Source organism: Suricata suricatta, chromosome 2, assembly GCF_006229205.1.
Source record: "Suricata suricatta isolate VVHF042 chromosome 2, meerkat_22Aug2017_6uvM2_HiC, whole genome shotgun sequence".
Taxonomy (NCBI): Eukaryota; Metazoa; Chordata; class Mammalia; order Carnivora; family Herpestidae; genus Suricata; species Suricata suricatta.
In genome coordinates, this window is record NC_043701.1 from 134357539 (window position 1) to 134373490 (window position 15952).

The 15952-nt window shown below is 38.4% G+C and overlaps 1 protein-coding gene across 2 annotated transcripts in view; it reads left to right on the forward strand.

Moving 5' to 3' along the window:
* The first annotated feature begins 288 nt into the window (after nucleotides 1–288).
* Nucleotides 289–15952, forward strand: part of MCU (mitochondrial calcium uniporter) — a 179348-nt gene continuing 163684 nt past the window's right edge. For both annotated transcript variants that reach the window (XM_029931897.1, XM_029931900.1), the window contains exons 1-2: nucleotides 289–392; nucleotides 1050–1098. The gene's annotated coding sequence lies outside the window, so the exon portion shown is untranslated. The remainder of the gene's footprint in view (nucleotides 393–1049; nucleotides 1099–15952) is intronic.

Here is a 15952-nt window from a genome sequence, read left to right on the forward strand (position 1 = left end):
ATATGGCTATCAAAAATTCAATACTTTCTTTCTCAGGAAAAAATGTATATTTGAGAGTTCATAACCTTATGGATTTATTCTGGGTTATAGCTAATATTCTTTCAAGAGTGCCCTCTTGTTCCAAAGGTCACTGTAATGACTAGCAGCTAAAAGTGACCTAACCAACATCTTCTCCAGCTTTCTTTCCTTTGTTGTCATATGCTGAGGCGCCCATGTCAGCAGGCTCAGGAGAGCCTTTACCTTTGACATTGACTTTACTTTTTTCTATTCTTTTAGGTCTTTCACTACCATTCCTACAGTGGTTGGCAAGATATCGCTTCCACCTCACTCTCCATGTACCATGGCAGTGACATCTTAGCTGCTAGAGTGTGGAGCTGGCCTGTGGGAGTCAAGTAAGTGCCTTTTTTACTATTTGGCATGGTTTTTGCTTACTTTGCAAAGCCATGTAGAGGAACTTCTTAGGATTAGTTTTTAAAAAGGCACTTGCTTGATCCTTGTGGGCTGGCTCTTTGCTCTAGCCTGCTGTTCAATACCTGGTAGCTAACATGGGGCTGATGTTAGCAAGGCGACTCTCACAGGATGGAACATTTTTGTCAGGATAGACCCTAAGGGAGGATATACCTGGTCTTGGCCGAATTAGCCCGTTCGTGTTGATGTGCAACTCCTGTCCCACCCCGGAATGAATCAGAACTTCTGTATTAGATCAAATAGTCCGTTAGTGTGGCCTTCTGAAAATTTAACCGGTTATGGATGACCAAGGGGCTGCTAGTCTAGACCAGCTGGGTTGCATGGAAACAGAACAGCTCTCCCAAGAAAGTCAATGACCTTGAAGTTGAGCTCTCTATATAGCTTAATTAATTTAGCTTAATATATAGAAGAAGTGATGGTTGGCATTAATGAGGTTTGGGTTTCTTTTATTGCTAAAGTAGCTAAAACCTGGTATTTTACTTTGCAGGTCACCTTGTAAATCTTGCCTATATAAATTAACACAGCCCTGTTATATGTCATAACAACCACGTAAGGGAGAGTGTTTTCCTGCTCTGTCTTAGGTATTGGTGATGTGACCTGTTCACGCAGGGGAAACTTGAACATTCTCAGGTATGTGAAGATCATGATTCATAAACGTTTTCTCCCTGCAAACAAAAGTTTATTTCAGTGTGAATTCATGACTCGGTTTTACAAAATCTATCTTGCCAGTTGATGTCTCTGCCCTGACACTAGGACAGAGAGTAGCAAACTACAGCCATGACCAACACTTGTTTTTGTGAATAAAGTTTTATAGGAACACACACCCATTCATTTACAATTGTCTGTGGCTGCTTTTGCACTACAGCAGCTAAGGTGAGTTGTGACAGAGACCATATGATTCGCAAAGCCTAAATTATCCGGATTTTTAAGAAAAAGTGTGCCAATTCCTTCTGTAGAAGAACCAAACTTCAGAATATATTTAGATATAAATTTGCTGGAACCATCGGTGAATTCAAATAGTCTTCTAAAAAGAAAGCCAAGCCCTGTGTCATAATGCTGTCTAGCAAATAAATATTTGTAATATATATGGTGGTGGTATTACTAATGCAAGGTTAATGGAATGGAAATCCATGATGGCTGTTTAATTTGTTTTCTTTCATTCATTATATGCCCCTACTCCCCACTCCCCATGGGAATAAACTCTCATTCCATAACAGGATATTCTTTTTCTTTCTAGATACTTTAAAGATTTTATAGAACAGATAAGGATAAAAGCTTTAACTAGGGTGTTTTCCAATACCCTAGTGATAAATAAAGGACATCTTGATTCATTGAACAAATGTCAGAGTTAAGATGAATTTGAGATCATGGAAATTGAGGATCAGAGATGTTCAGGGAAGTGTTCAAGGATCACAGAGGAGATTAGTGGTGGAACTGAAACCAGAAGCTAGTTTTCCTGCCTTCTCCTCCCAGGGTTCCGTCTACTAGGTCTTATACCATATTAGGACTACTTGTTTTCCCTACTAATTGTAAGGCACAGCCTTTTCCCCTTTTTCCCTCTGAAGTAGAAGCAAAAAGACTCAATGATTTAAACCACAACTATGTGATTTATTGGAGAATTGATGTTACTTGGAGTTTGGATGCTTTTATTTTCTTGCTTGAAGGTTAACGGGGGGCGGGGGGGGGAGTGGCTTCTTAATGAATCGTTAAGTGCTTATAAGTATGTACTCAAAAAGTTTAGATTAGTTGGAATAAAAAAGGAAGTCTGAGCCTTGTTCATTATTTTATAGCTGGGAACAAAACCAAAATCAGCACAGATAGAATGCTTCTCTCATACATCTATGTGTCTAAGCTCATAGATGGAAAGAGTGTATGTGTGCGTATGTGTGCATGTGTGGGTGTCTAACAGCTCTTAAAATGCATTTGGATTGCATTCTGAGAGGAGTTTAGCAGGTGTATTACAGTCTGCAGATTATGTTGCCGAGTTTTAAATGGAATTTTAAAAATAAATTCTATTTTTATTTTTTTAACATTTTTTTTAATGTTTTATTTTATTTTTGATACAGAGAGAGACAGAGCATGAGAGGGGGAGGGGCAGAGAGAGAAGGAGACACAGAACCGGAAGCAGGCTCCAGGCTCTGAGCTAGCTGTCAGCATAGAGCCTGATGCGGGGCTCAAACCCACGAACATGAGATCTGACCTGAGCCAAAGTCGGAGGCTCAACCAACTGAGCCACCCAGGCGCCCCTAAATTCTATTTTTAAACAGTTTTGGATTTATAGGAAAATGGCTAAGGATATTGCACACAATTCCCATACATACCCCATCTCCAGTTCCTCTTTTGCTAACATGTTACATTAAATTGGCACATTTGTTACAGTTAATAAACCAGTGTTGGTACGTACTAAAGTATACATTATTCAGATTCCCTTAGTTTTTGCCTAATAACCTTTTTCTATTCCAGGATTAAATGAATTTTTGGTCGCATGTTCATTGATTTAGAAGGCATTGATATGACCACCTAAAGGTTAGGCTAGTTTTGAAGTCTCTTTCATATTCCGGAGTGTGATTCAATGAGTACAGGCTTAACTGCTGCAGAGTTGTGACACTTATGTTCTGTAACCTGATGAGAAAGTGGCTACTTTACCTTATTGATAGTAGTAGCTCTTCAGTTGTTTCTAAATTTTCAGTGATAAGACAAACTTGGTTACTTCCTTTAAAAATAATTTTTTTTATGTCTTTATTTTATTTTGAGAGACAGAGACAGTGAGCTGGGGAGGGGCAGAGAGAGAGGGAGACAAAGAATCTGAAGCAGGCTCCAGGCTCTGAGCTGTCAGCACAGAGCGAGATGGAGCTTGAAACCACGGAACATGAGACCTGAGCCGAAGTCGGACACTTAACCGGCTGAGCCACTCAGGTGCCCCAAGTTACTTCTTTTTTAAAAAGATTTTTTAATTAAAACTTTTAAAAATGTTTTTATTTATTTTTGAGAGATAGAGACAGAGTGTGAGCAGGGGAGGGGCAGAGAGAGAAGGAGACGGAGACCCAGAATCCAAAGCAGGCTCTAGGCTCTGAGCTGCCACACAAGGTCCAATGTGCGCTCGAACCCACAATCCCTGAGATCATGACCTGAGCCTAAATCAGATGCTTAATCGACTGAGCCACCCAGGTGCCCTAAACTGGTTACTTCTAAGTTTTATTGTCACATTCTAAATTGCTGGTGAAAATATCTTAAACTAAATTGCCTTCTTTGGAAGCCATGTGGTTCAACAATCCTACTTTAATATGTTTATCCTCTGAAAGTCGTTTTTGATGTTGCTTTCATTAGCACCTTCTGATGAATTATTAGTTATTCAAATTTCCCTATAAAGACCTTAAAATATCCCTTCCTTTCAAGTTCATTTGTTGTTTTGCTAAAGTTGAACACTTGCATTCTCTGTGACTCAGCATGTTCACTCCTAGAGTTATACACAACAGAATTGTGTGTGTGTGTGTGTGTGTGTGTGTGTGTGTGTGTTCACCAGAAGACTTGGGACTAATTGTAATAGTGCAAGCTGGAATTTTCCAAATGCCCATCAACTGTGGAGTGAGTAAATGAGTTTCTGGCATAATCACACAATGAATGTTAAATACTGATCAGAATGAACAAACTACAGCTATATACAATAATGTGTGAATCTCACAAATCTAATGTTGAGCAGAAGAAGCCAGACACTAAGAAGTGCATACTCTCTGATTGCATTTACATAAATTTCAAAAACAAGTTAAACTATCTGTGATGTCAGTAGTCAGAAGATTGGTTACCGTAGTTGAAGATTAGGGACAGTGCTTAGAACGGGGTCTGAAGGGGCCTGCTGCGGTACTAGGAGTGTTCTGGGTTTGTTTTGGGTACTGGTTATATGGATGTGTTTACTTTATGAAAGTTCACCAGGCTTATATATTTTTCTATATTCATGTTATTCAGAGAAAAAGGTATACAAAAATGTTAGCAATTCTGGAAAAACACACATACATACAAATTCACTGCTAACATTTAAGGGATATATGGAGAATACACTGAACAAATTCACCTTACATCTTAGATTATATGGTGTCTGAATTAAAGGATTATCAAAGTGGCATTGTGCTACTGGATCTGTTACAGTCCTTTTTGTATCTTCAGATGAATAAAGTAGGTTGTATTAATGGCTGCTTAAAAAAGTTTTTTTTATGTTTTCTGTTTATTTTTGAGAGACAGAGAGAGACAGTGTGAGCAGGGGAGGGTCAGAGAGAGAAGGAGACACAGAATCCGAAGCAGGCTCCATCCAGGCTCTGAGCTAGCTGTCAGCAGAGCCTGATGCGGGGCTGGAACCCACGAACCGTGAGATCATGACCTGAGCCGAAGCCAGATGCTTAATTGCTGAGCCATCCAGGCGCCCCAATGGCTGCTTTTTATTGTAATTAGGTTTTGGGGATGCCTCAGAAAAGACATCTTTTCAGTCTGTATTAAATACAGTCACCAAGTCTATCCATCCTTTCTAACCTTACAGTAAAGACTTATGAGCCAATTAGTTGTGACTTGGGTGTATTGGTATGTTTATGCATGGTGAAATTTCTCCTTGCCACTCATCAGTGAGTCAGCTTCAGTCTTGTATCTCTATATATTCTACATGTTCCTTTGGTTTTCGCAACATCACTTCAAACCTAATCAAAATGTAGAGCCATTTCCCCCAAATGGAGCCCCCTTTCATGACTTTACTGCCATTGTTATTGTTGTTGTTTTTTTCCTAATTGGCACCTTTGGTTCTTCTAGTTACTTGAGTTAACTTCTGCTTTAAAACATGCGGTGAAAACACATAACATAAAACTTACCATCTTAACCCTGTCTTCAGTGTACACACAGGTCAGTGTCCTACCCTTCGCACTTTGTAGTCCATTATCACTATCCTTACCCTTGTTGAAACTCTTACTGTATATCTAGATTATTGCATCTAGAGAAAGTTGAGAAATAGCATCTCAACTTTCAATGTTTCCCTTGTAATCAATCCATTGTGTATCTGCTTGCCAGGTTTATAGTTGTAAAATCTTCCAAATAATTCCCCCACACAAACCTTGCCCCCCACATTGCCGCTGCCTACAGGATTTAATGCAAATTCCTTAGTCTGATATTCAAGGACTTCCATAATGGAATTCCAATCTGTCTTTCCATCTTTAATGAGAATGTTGTTTTTAATAACCAGTGACTACTTACTAACTTCCAAGTTGTGTGAAGCACTGTACATGCATAATTTTACTTAATTTAGTCCTGTAAAGGAATTGTCACTTCAGAGGAAATAGAGGCTGGAGGGTTGTAAGTAACATGCTCAAGTGATGCAATTAAGAATTCAAATATAGGCGGGCGCCTTGGTAGCTCAGTCAGTTAAGCATCTGACTTTGGTTCAGGTCATGGTCTTGTAGTCCGTGAGTTCAAGCCCCACATCAGGCTCTGTGCTGACAGTTCAGAGCCTGGAGCCTGCTTCAGATTCTTTGTTCCCCTTTCTCTCTGCCCCGTTCTCGCTCATGCTCTGTTTCTGTCTGTCTCAAAAATAAATAAACATTAAAAAAAAAAAGTTCAACTGTAGATCTCCATCTTGCCACAGTTGTAATCTCTAGCTCCCAGTGCTCCTGAATGCCTCGAGGAGGCTGCTCCTGAACCACCAAGTGCATTCCCATCTTTACCTAGCTCTTTTACTTCTCAGATTCATTGCTGGGAAGGCCTTTACTTGTTCCTTTCTGCCTCCCTGTCCCATTTTATTCATCAAGTCTAGTGACCCCCCCCCATCCCAGTTTGTAGGAAACTCCTTAGCACTACTACACACTTTGTGGCTTAACTGTATTGAATTTGTTCATTTTTATATATGGATGATTTATTTATTAAAGTTTAGTTTTTGTTTTTATTTTTTTAAGTTTAGTTTTTGAGAGCAAGAGTGAGTGTGTGGGAGCAAGGGGAAGGGGGCAGAGAGAGAGAGAGAGAGAGAGGAAAGAGAGAATCTCAAGAAAAAAGCTCCGTGCTGTCGACACAAGCCCAGTGTGGGGCTCCATCCCATGAACCATGAGATCATGACCTGAGCCAAAATCAAGAGTCTACCGCTTAACCGACTCAGCCACCCAGGCACCTCTTAGCTTAAATTTTTAGATTGTAACCTCCTTGAGGTTGAGGGCTTAGAGTATAGATTTTTTTGGTATCTCTTATGGTGCCTTATATAAAACAGATGCTCAGTAAATGTCTGTGTTGATCATTTCAAATGATAATAGAACCGCTGATAGCTGAAAATATATAATGTTCATCTAAGTCTCCTTATTGGTTCTTTGCACTTCTTGAAGCTCCTTATAAATCCAGCTAGCCAGTCTTAATTCAGAACCAGAAATGAAATATTAGAGTGTCACTCTATACACAGTGACGTATTTGTAGGTTGGAAGCTTGGTAACTGCTGCCACATGCTGATTCAAATCAGAGCAACTCTTCATTCTTCAGAATTTGCCTTCTCATGCTCTCACCATTGGTGCTTTGACTTAGACCACTAGCATATCTCATCTACAGTATGTCAGCAGCCTCCAAACTAGTCTTCTTGCTTTCGTCCTTTTTCTCTGTGATCAGAACTCAAGCAGTGAGAATGATATGAGACAGAAGACGACTCTTCCAGTAGCTTCTGATCTCACACAGAGCAAAAGATAAAGTATTTAAAGTGGCCTATAGGGAGCAGTGTGCTGATAAACTGGATCTCCAGAGAGGGGGAAAGCCACTGATGTGTAACATTTGATTGCTTCTGTGGTGTAACTATTCCCACGATGGCTGATTCAAAGTTCTGGAATGTACAAGTCTTCTCTTCGGCTGGGACCAGCCAGCCCCAGCTCCCACTGCTGCACATTCCCTGTCTGACCCCCACCTGCTTCTGCTTTGCCCTTGCCCACTCCATTTTTGTGACACTGACTTTAGTGTTCCTCAGACATGCCAGATGTACACCCACCTCACAGGATCTTTGCATTTGCAGTTTTATGACTAGAGTGCTCTTTTCCTGAAATACTTGCACGTTTGCTTATTTGTTGTCTTTCTCAGGTCTGCTCAGATCTCTTCCACGAGCTCCCTTTCTGTACAGGCATACCTTGGAGATATCGTGCGTTCGGTTCCAGATCACAGCAGTAAAGTGAATTGAATGTGTTTTTGTTACCCAGTACACATAGAAGTTATGTTTACATTTTACTGTAGTCTATTAAGTATGCAGTAGCATTGCATCAAAAAAAGTACATACCTTAATTAAAAAAGCTTTATTGCTAAAAAAAATGCTAACCATCTTCTGAACTTCCAGTGAGTTGTAATCTTTCTGCTGGTGGAGGGTCTTGCCCCCATGTTGATGGCTGCTGACTGACCAGAGGGGGTTGCTGAAGGTGGGCTTGCTGTGGCAACTTCTTAAAATAAACAATAGTGTGAATTTGGCTGCATCGATTGACTCTTCCCTTCATGAACAATTTCTCTGTAGCATCAATGCTGCTTGGTAGTTTCTTACCCACAGTAGAACTTCTTTCAAAACTGGAGTTAGTGCTCTCAAACCCTGCTGTTGCTTCATCAACTAAGTCTGTGTAGTATTCTAAATTCTTTGTTGTCGTTTCAATAAGCTTCACAGCATCTTCACCAGAAGTAGATTCCATCTCAAGAAGCCACTTTCTTTGCTCATCCGTAAGAAGCAATTCCTCATCCATTCATGTTTTATCATGGGATTGCAGCAGTTCAATCACATCTTCAGGCTCCACTTCTGATTCTAGTTCTCTTGCTGTTTCCACCACACCTGTCCTTACTTCTTCCTTGAGATCTTGAACCTCTCAAAGTCATCCATGAGAGCTGGTATCAACTTCTTCCAAATACCCATTAATGTTGAAATTTTGACCTTTCCCCCCATGAATCATGAATATTCTTAATGGCATCTAGAATAGTGAATCCTTTTCAAAAGGTTTTCAATTTACCTTACCCAGATCAATCAGAGGTATCCCTATTTGTGGCAGTTATAGCTTTTGAAAAGTATTTTTTATTATAAATTTTTTTAATGTTTATTCATTTTTCAGAGAGAGAAAGAGAGACAGGGTGCAAGCAGGGGAGGGGCAGAAAGAGAAGGGGACACAGAATCTGAAGCAGGCTCCAGGCTTTGAGTTGTCAGCACAGAGCCTGATATGGGACTCAAACCCACAAACTGTGAGATTATGACCTGAGTTGAAGTTGGATGCTTAATCGACTGAGCCACCCAGGTGTCAAAATGACTCCATGATCCATGGGTGGCAGAGTGGATGTTGTGTCAGCAGACATGAAAACAGTCTTGTATGTCTTTATCAGAACTCTTGGGTGACCAGTTGACAGTGAGCAGTAATATTTTGAAAGGAATGTTTTTTTCCGAGCAGTAGGTGTCAACAGTGGGCTTAAAATTCTCAGTAAGCTGTGTTGTAAGCAGATGTGCTGTCATCCAGGCTTTGTTGTTTTCCATTTATAGGACAAAGGCAGAGTAGATTTAGCATAATTTTTAAGGGCCCAAAGATTTTCAGAATGGTAAATGAGCATTGGCGTCAATATAAAGTCACCAGCTGCATTAGCCCCTAACAAGAACGCCTGTCCTTTGAAGCTCTGAAGCCGGCATTGACTTCTCTTTGGCTATGAACACTGTAGATGACCTCTTGTTCCAGTAGAAGTCTGTTCTCGTCTACGTTGAAAATCTGTTGCAACCACCTTCATGAATTATGTTAGCTGGATCTTCTGGAAAACTTGCTACAGCTTCCACACCAGCACTTGCTGCCACACTTCTTTGTTATGGAGACAGCTTCTTAAACCGCAGGAACCAACCTCTGCTATCTTCAGATTTCTGCAGCTTCCTCCCCTCTCTCAGCTTCGTAGAACTGAAGAGAGAGAGAGCCTTGCTCTGAGTTAGGCTTTGGCTGAAGGGAACGTTGTGGCGGTTTGATCTTCTATCCAGACCACTTTACCCATATCAGCAATAAGGCCGCTTTCCTTTCTTACCATTCATGTGTTTACTGGAGTAGCACTTGCAATTTCCTTCAAGAACTTTCCCTTTGCATTCACAACTTGGCTGACTGTTCGACATAAGATGCTTGGCTTTTGGCCCATCTCGGCTTTTAACAGGCCTTCTGCACTGAGCTTAATCATTTCTAGCTTTAGACTTAAAGTGAGAGACTTGTGACTCTTCCTTTCACTTGCTTACTTAGAGGCCATTGTCGGCTCATTGACCTATTTGCAGTATTGTATCTCAGGGAATAAGTGGGCTTGAGGACAGGGACAGAGACATGGCAATGGCCTGTCAGTGGCACAGTCAGAACATTACACATTTATCCATTAAGTTGACTGTGCTATACGGGTACCTCATGGTGCCCCTAAACAATTACAGTAGTAACATCAAATGTCACTGATCACAGACCACCATAACAAGTATAATAATGAAAATGTATAAAATATTACAAAAATTGCCAAAATGGGATACAAAGACACGAAGTGAGTAGATGCTATTGGAAAAATGGTGCCAATTGACTTGCTTGATGTAGGGATGCCACAGATTTTTAATTTGTAAAAAATGCAGTATCTGAAATGCAATAGAGCAAAGCTCAATAAAATGAAGTATGCCTGTATTAAACTGTGGTTTTCCCCCATCTCCTCAACACTCTTTTTCTCCATTACTCTGCTTTATTATTTTTTTAGCATTTCCAATATTTCATGTGTATATATTACTTGCCCTTTTGTCCTGTCCCCTCCAGTAGAGCAAGAACATTTTCTTCACTACAGAATGCTCAGCACCTAAAAGAATATCTGACACGTGGCACTCACATAGTAGTTGGATGAATTAATATATACTTCTTTTAAAAGTGCACGTTTGAGTGTGTTTCCTCATCTCAAAATTTCCTTTGTATAGAAGGATTTTTAAAATTTAATTTATTGGTTGTCCTGAGATGGTTTCTAATATGCACTGCAGAGTTTTTACCCCTGACCGATGCCTTGCTATAGTGATACGTTACTGCTATTTCTAGACAGTGTCACCTGTAAGTGGGTAATGGTGGTATTTGCTTTCGAGACTAAAAAAGAAGCATTTCATTTTGGTTGAAATAAAAAACAATCTGTGACGCTTATAGACAAATCAGTTTAATCCTTGTCACTGGTAATTGCAACTTGAAATTATTCTTCACTTAAGCTTCTAATGAGAAACTCGACAATATTTATGGTTCAGTGTGTGTTTGGTCGTGTGTTATTCTCACATCATTGTGAATTTGAGGATCTTTGGTAAGTAATGACAAAACAGAATCTGTATGTTTTATTTGAAGATCAAGATGAGCCTGTGAGGACACTTTTCTGTATGAATACTAAAATTTATAGAACAGCTTAGCATACTGGCTTATTGTAAGTAAACTGTGTATGACTTCTTATAAATTAGACGCTGCCTTTCCCACTTGATCTCAGTTACTGCCTTACCACCTAGCGCCCCCCTCTCGCCTTTTTCTGTTTTATTCAGCCCTCCACTTGCCGTACTCTAGGCATAGACAATAATTACAATGAGGTAGCAAGATTGAATTGTAGTTGCTGTCAGAGTTTCCTTTCTTTCTCTCTTTTTTACATGTAAGTATTTTTACAAATAAAATTCTAATGTAATAACAGTTAAAAACACAGTAGACAGCATTACATTTTCCAAGTTAATCTTTGGGTAGCCACAATAACCCATTTTTGTGTTGGGGTTTGATTCACAGAGGTCAGAGAAGAGAGTAGCTTCAGCTGAAAGCTGTTATTTCCCTGCAGACAGTTAAGAAATGGAGAAAAAGTCTGATTTTCTTTGTGAGTGTGTGTGTGTTACTTTCTTGGATCATGTTTTAGCTAAAACTTGCAATATTTCCTTCCTTAAGACTTTTGGACATGGACAAAAAAGCTCCTTTCTCTTATGAAAGCTTAATTTGCTTTGTTACATCACTTCTGTCTTTAGGGAATGTTTATCTTCTAGAATTTTTAAAATTAAAACAGTTTTTTTTAAAGCAGTTTAAGATTCACAGCAAAAGTAAGGGGGAAAATAAGAGTTAGATTTTTTTTTACAGCTACATTTTAAAAAAAGTACCCAACAAGTTTGTCAGAACAAAAATAAACTTAATTTTGTGTTCTTGTGTATGATGTTATTATTATTCTTTTAAAAGAAGTTTTTAGCTACTTGTAAATACCAAATCATAGAAAAATAAAATATCCAGAAAAATGGAAAGAGAAAGTGCTACTCAGAAACAGCCATTGTTAATATTTTTATGCATTTCTTTCCAGACATTTTTACGAAGTTCATCTCACTTTTGATAACAGAGTAGCTCATCTTTAAATACAGTATAAAACTATATTTGCTTCCCTTGCTTAGCATTATACCGAATGTTTAACAAACTTGACATGAACATTTAATGGCAGCTTAATAGTCCAAAGAGTAGCTGTATCCCTGTTTGTGTTTACAATATAATTGTCAAAATTGATTTTTTTTTTGGTGGCTATTCCAGAATTTTAAAGAATGAACATTCTTGGAGTGCGTGGGTGGCTTAGTCAGTTAAATGTTCGACTTGGGCTCAGGTCATGATCACACAGTTAGTGGCTTTGAGCCCTGTATTGGACTGTGCTCTCACAATGTGGAATCTACTTGAGATTCTCTCTTTCTCTCTCTCTCTCTCTCTCTCTCTCTCTCTCTCTCTCTCTCTCTCTCTCTCTCTCCCTCCCCCTCCCCCTCCTCTGCTTGCACACACACCACACACTCTCTCTCAAAAATGAATAAATAAATTTTAAGAAGAAGAATAAAGATTCTTTTCTCTTGAGACAAATTTCAGGAAAATTGAAAAAGAAATTAAAAAACCTATATTCACCTGATGATCCGTCTGTACTATGTTACTGTGTGAACAGAATTGGATACCGCCCTCACCATGTTCTTATACACTCACAAGTAACAGCCTCAAATTACAATAAAGTTATTTAAAGCATCTCTTAAAGCCCATCTGCTTGAGATGCTGTTCTCAAGAACCCTTTTACCATTTTTGTAAAAACTGATAAGATTTTTCTAAGGCTGTTGGAAAGCCCATCCTTCCATCTCTAGATTTGGTAAGCAGAAATATTAAGAAATAATTTTCTTCTTCTTTTTAAATTTAAATTCAAGTTAGTTGACATATAGTGTAGTATTGGTTTCAGGAATAGAATTTAGTGATTCATCACTTAAAAATAACACCCAGTGCTCATCCCAACAAGTGCCCTCCTTAATGCCCATCACTCATTTAGCCCATTTCCCTCCCACCACCTCTTTGTCAACCCTTGGTTTGTCCTCTGTATTTAAGAGTCTTTTATGGTTTGCCTCCCTTTCTGTTTTTATCTTATTTTGTTTTTCCTTCCCTCCTCCTATGTTTATTTGTTTTGTTTTTTAAATTCCACGATGAGTGAAATCATATAATATTTGTTTTTCTCTGACTGACTTATTTCGCTTAGCATAATATACTCTAGTTATATCCACTTGCAGATGGCAAGATTTCACTCTTTTTGATCGTCGAGTAATAGTCCATATATATATCTACCACATCTTTATCCATTTATCAGTTGATGGACATTTGGGCTCTTTCCATATTTCAGCTATTTGATAGTGTTGCTGTAAACATTGATTAGGGGACATGTGCCCCTTCATGTCAGCATTTTTGTATCCTGTGGATAAATACCTAGTAGTGTAATTTTCTGAACTCTTCCTTCAGAATTGCTAAATGATGATTTCATAGCTTGTGATCTTTCACATAGGTGTGCTAATATATTTTTAGAAAAATCAGTTCCCTTCTGTTAAACACTTAAGTTGGCCCTAGTCTTTTGCTATTATGTGCATTGCTACAGTGAATAACCCTGTGCGTTCATTACTGCTCCTGTATGAATTTATAGAACATGTTCCTAAAAGCGGAAAGTATGAGAACTACTATCTATTTATATTTTGCCAACAAAATGTGTTACCAAACTTTTGGATCTATGTCTGATTGGTGAAAAAAATTGTATTTCGGTGTAGATTTAATTTGCATTAAGTGAGTGAAGTTGAACATCTTTTTAAAGAACTGCATTTCCTTTTGATCACTAAGTAATATTATACATATGTATATATATGTGTATATAAACTATTCCTTACCTCTTATAGTGACCTTTTTCTTTGTGATTTTTAGGAACTGTTTGGGTATTAAGAAAAGCCTTTGTGATTGAGTTGCAAACTTTTCAGTTTGTCTTTTTTAAAAAAGTTTATTTAATTAGAGAGAGAGAGAGGGAGGGGGCAGATAGAGAGTGGGAGAGAGAATCCTAAGCAGGTTCTGCACTGTCAGCACAGAGCCTGACACGGGGCTCAATCTAATGAACTGTGAGATCATGACCTGAGCTGATCAAGAGTCCGATGCTTAACTGACTGAGCCACCCGGGTCCTCCAGGTTGTCATTTTTTTTTTAACATTTAAATTACTTAAGTCTGAGTCTGCAGTTTCAACAGACACATTTTAAGGGCTGTATTATGTAGAAAAGCAGGAAACTACCTGTAAATGTTGCTAAGTGAATACAATACTAGTTCTATGAAAATGATTAAACAATAGATATTAGATTAGATTTATTCCTTCTTATGGAAAAGCAAATTTCAGTTATTCACACGCAAGAGTTTCTCTCATTAGATCAGCTGTAAAGTGGAACGGGCATCCTTGGGACTAGCTGGATTCTTTGTTACTAGATCTGTTATTAGAAAGGAGATACCAGTCCTTGTTCCTGTTCATTGTGCAAAATTGGCATATAGTGTTGAATAAATGTAGGTTGAATCATCTGGAAGGTTCGATTGGGTTGTTTCTGATAACCTTTTTATTTTCATATTGTTTTTATTTTAAAAACACCAATATACTCTATGCATATTGATTTTTATGTAATTGAGAATTTATGTCATTTTTTCCCCTGTCATGTCTAATTCCCTTTCCCCTTTCACTTCTCATTTTGCTCCAAAGTAACTGTATAGTGTATATCTTTTTATATTTTCCTCCTTACTTGAATCACCATCCTATCTATTTTTTTGTCTGCGTTTCAGTACACATACATTCCTCCAGGCGTACATGCGTATGTATAGTTATTTTTAATTATTTACAAAATTGGATCATATTATGCATTCTTTTCCACATCTTATTATTTTTCTCACTTAGTAATAACTAGTACAGCACTGAAGCATTAATTTATTGGCTGTATAAAATATACCATGATAAATGAGTTATTTAAACAAAAAATTTTTAATATTTATTTTTGAAAGAGAGAGGAAGACAGAGACATATTGCAAACAGGGTAAGGGCAGAAAGAGAGGGAGACACAAAATCTGAAGTGGGCTCTAGGCTCTGAGCTGTTAGCATAGAGCCTGATGCGAGGTTTGACCTCACTAACGATGAGATCATGACCTGAGCCAAAGTTGGATGCTTAAATGACTGAGCGAGCCACCCAGGTGTCCCTAAATGAGATTATTTTTGGTGCAGCTGTACATTTGTTCATTTAGCTAATGCTTTGTTGATGGACACTTACATTGTTGTTCCCCCCCCCCTTTTTGTCACTGTGCACATTGTAGTAAGCATCTTGTACATATCCTCACATATTAGTACATTTATTCTGTGAGATAAAGAATAGTAGGTGGGGGTTGCCAAAGAATCAGTAGTGGGATTGCTGGTTCAAAGGGTGTGTGTGTGTGTGTGTGTGCGCATGTGTGTGTGTATATATATGCTATATGTATATAGTAATATTTAACAATTAATGCAGATTGTTTTCCAAAACCTACAACAATTCCCTTCTGATTTATATGAGAAGACAAAATAGAATTATGTAGCTTTTTTATAGTTGTTAGTTATAGGATTTACTGGATTTTTTTTTTCCTAATGTCCTAATGTTTATTTATTTATTTTAGAGAGAGCACGTGAACATGAGCAGGGGAGGGGTAGAGTGAGAGGAGAGAGAGAATCCCAAGCAGGCTCTGTACTGTCAGCATGGAGCCCAGCATGGGGCTCAGTCTCATGAACTGTGAGATCATGACCTTAGCCAAAATCCAGAGTAGGATGCTTAACTGACTGAACTAACTACCCAGCAGCCCTGGATTTTCTGGATTCTTAAAAGACTTTATCTGAATAGGTCTCTTTATAAAATTGTCTTTCTGTGCTCTGAGTAACTGTGTTACTTTAATACAAAATAAAATTCTCAAAGCTCTAGATCATGTACCTAGTACCAGTATAATATTCTCATAGGCTAGAGGGTGAACGGAATTGAGACAAATGTTAAAACCTGACTTTGGGGATCGGGCTGGGAAATAAAGGCCATTTAGTAGTAGATTTTTATCTTTAAATTGGGTATTCGCTTGGTTACAAGAGGATTAATTATAAGAATCTCTTTCTCTAGTAGTCTCAGCTTGAACAGATAAATATAGAGCACCAGTGTTCAGAGAGGGAATGCTGTAGAAA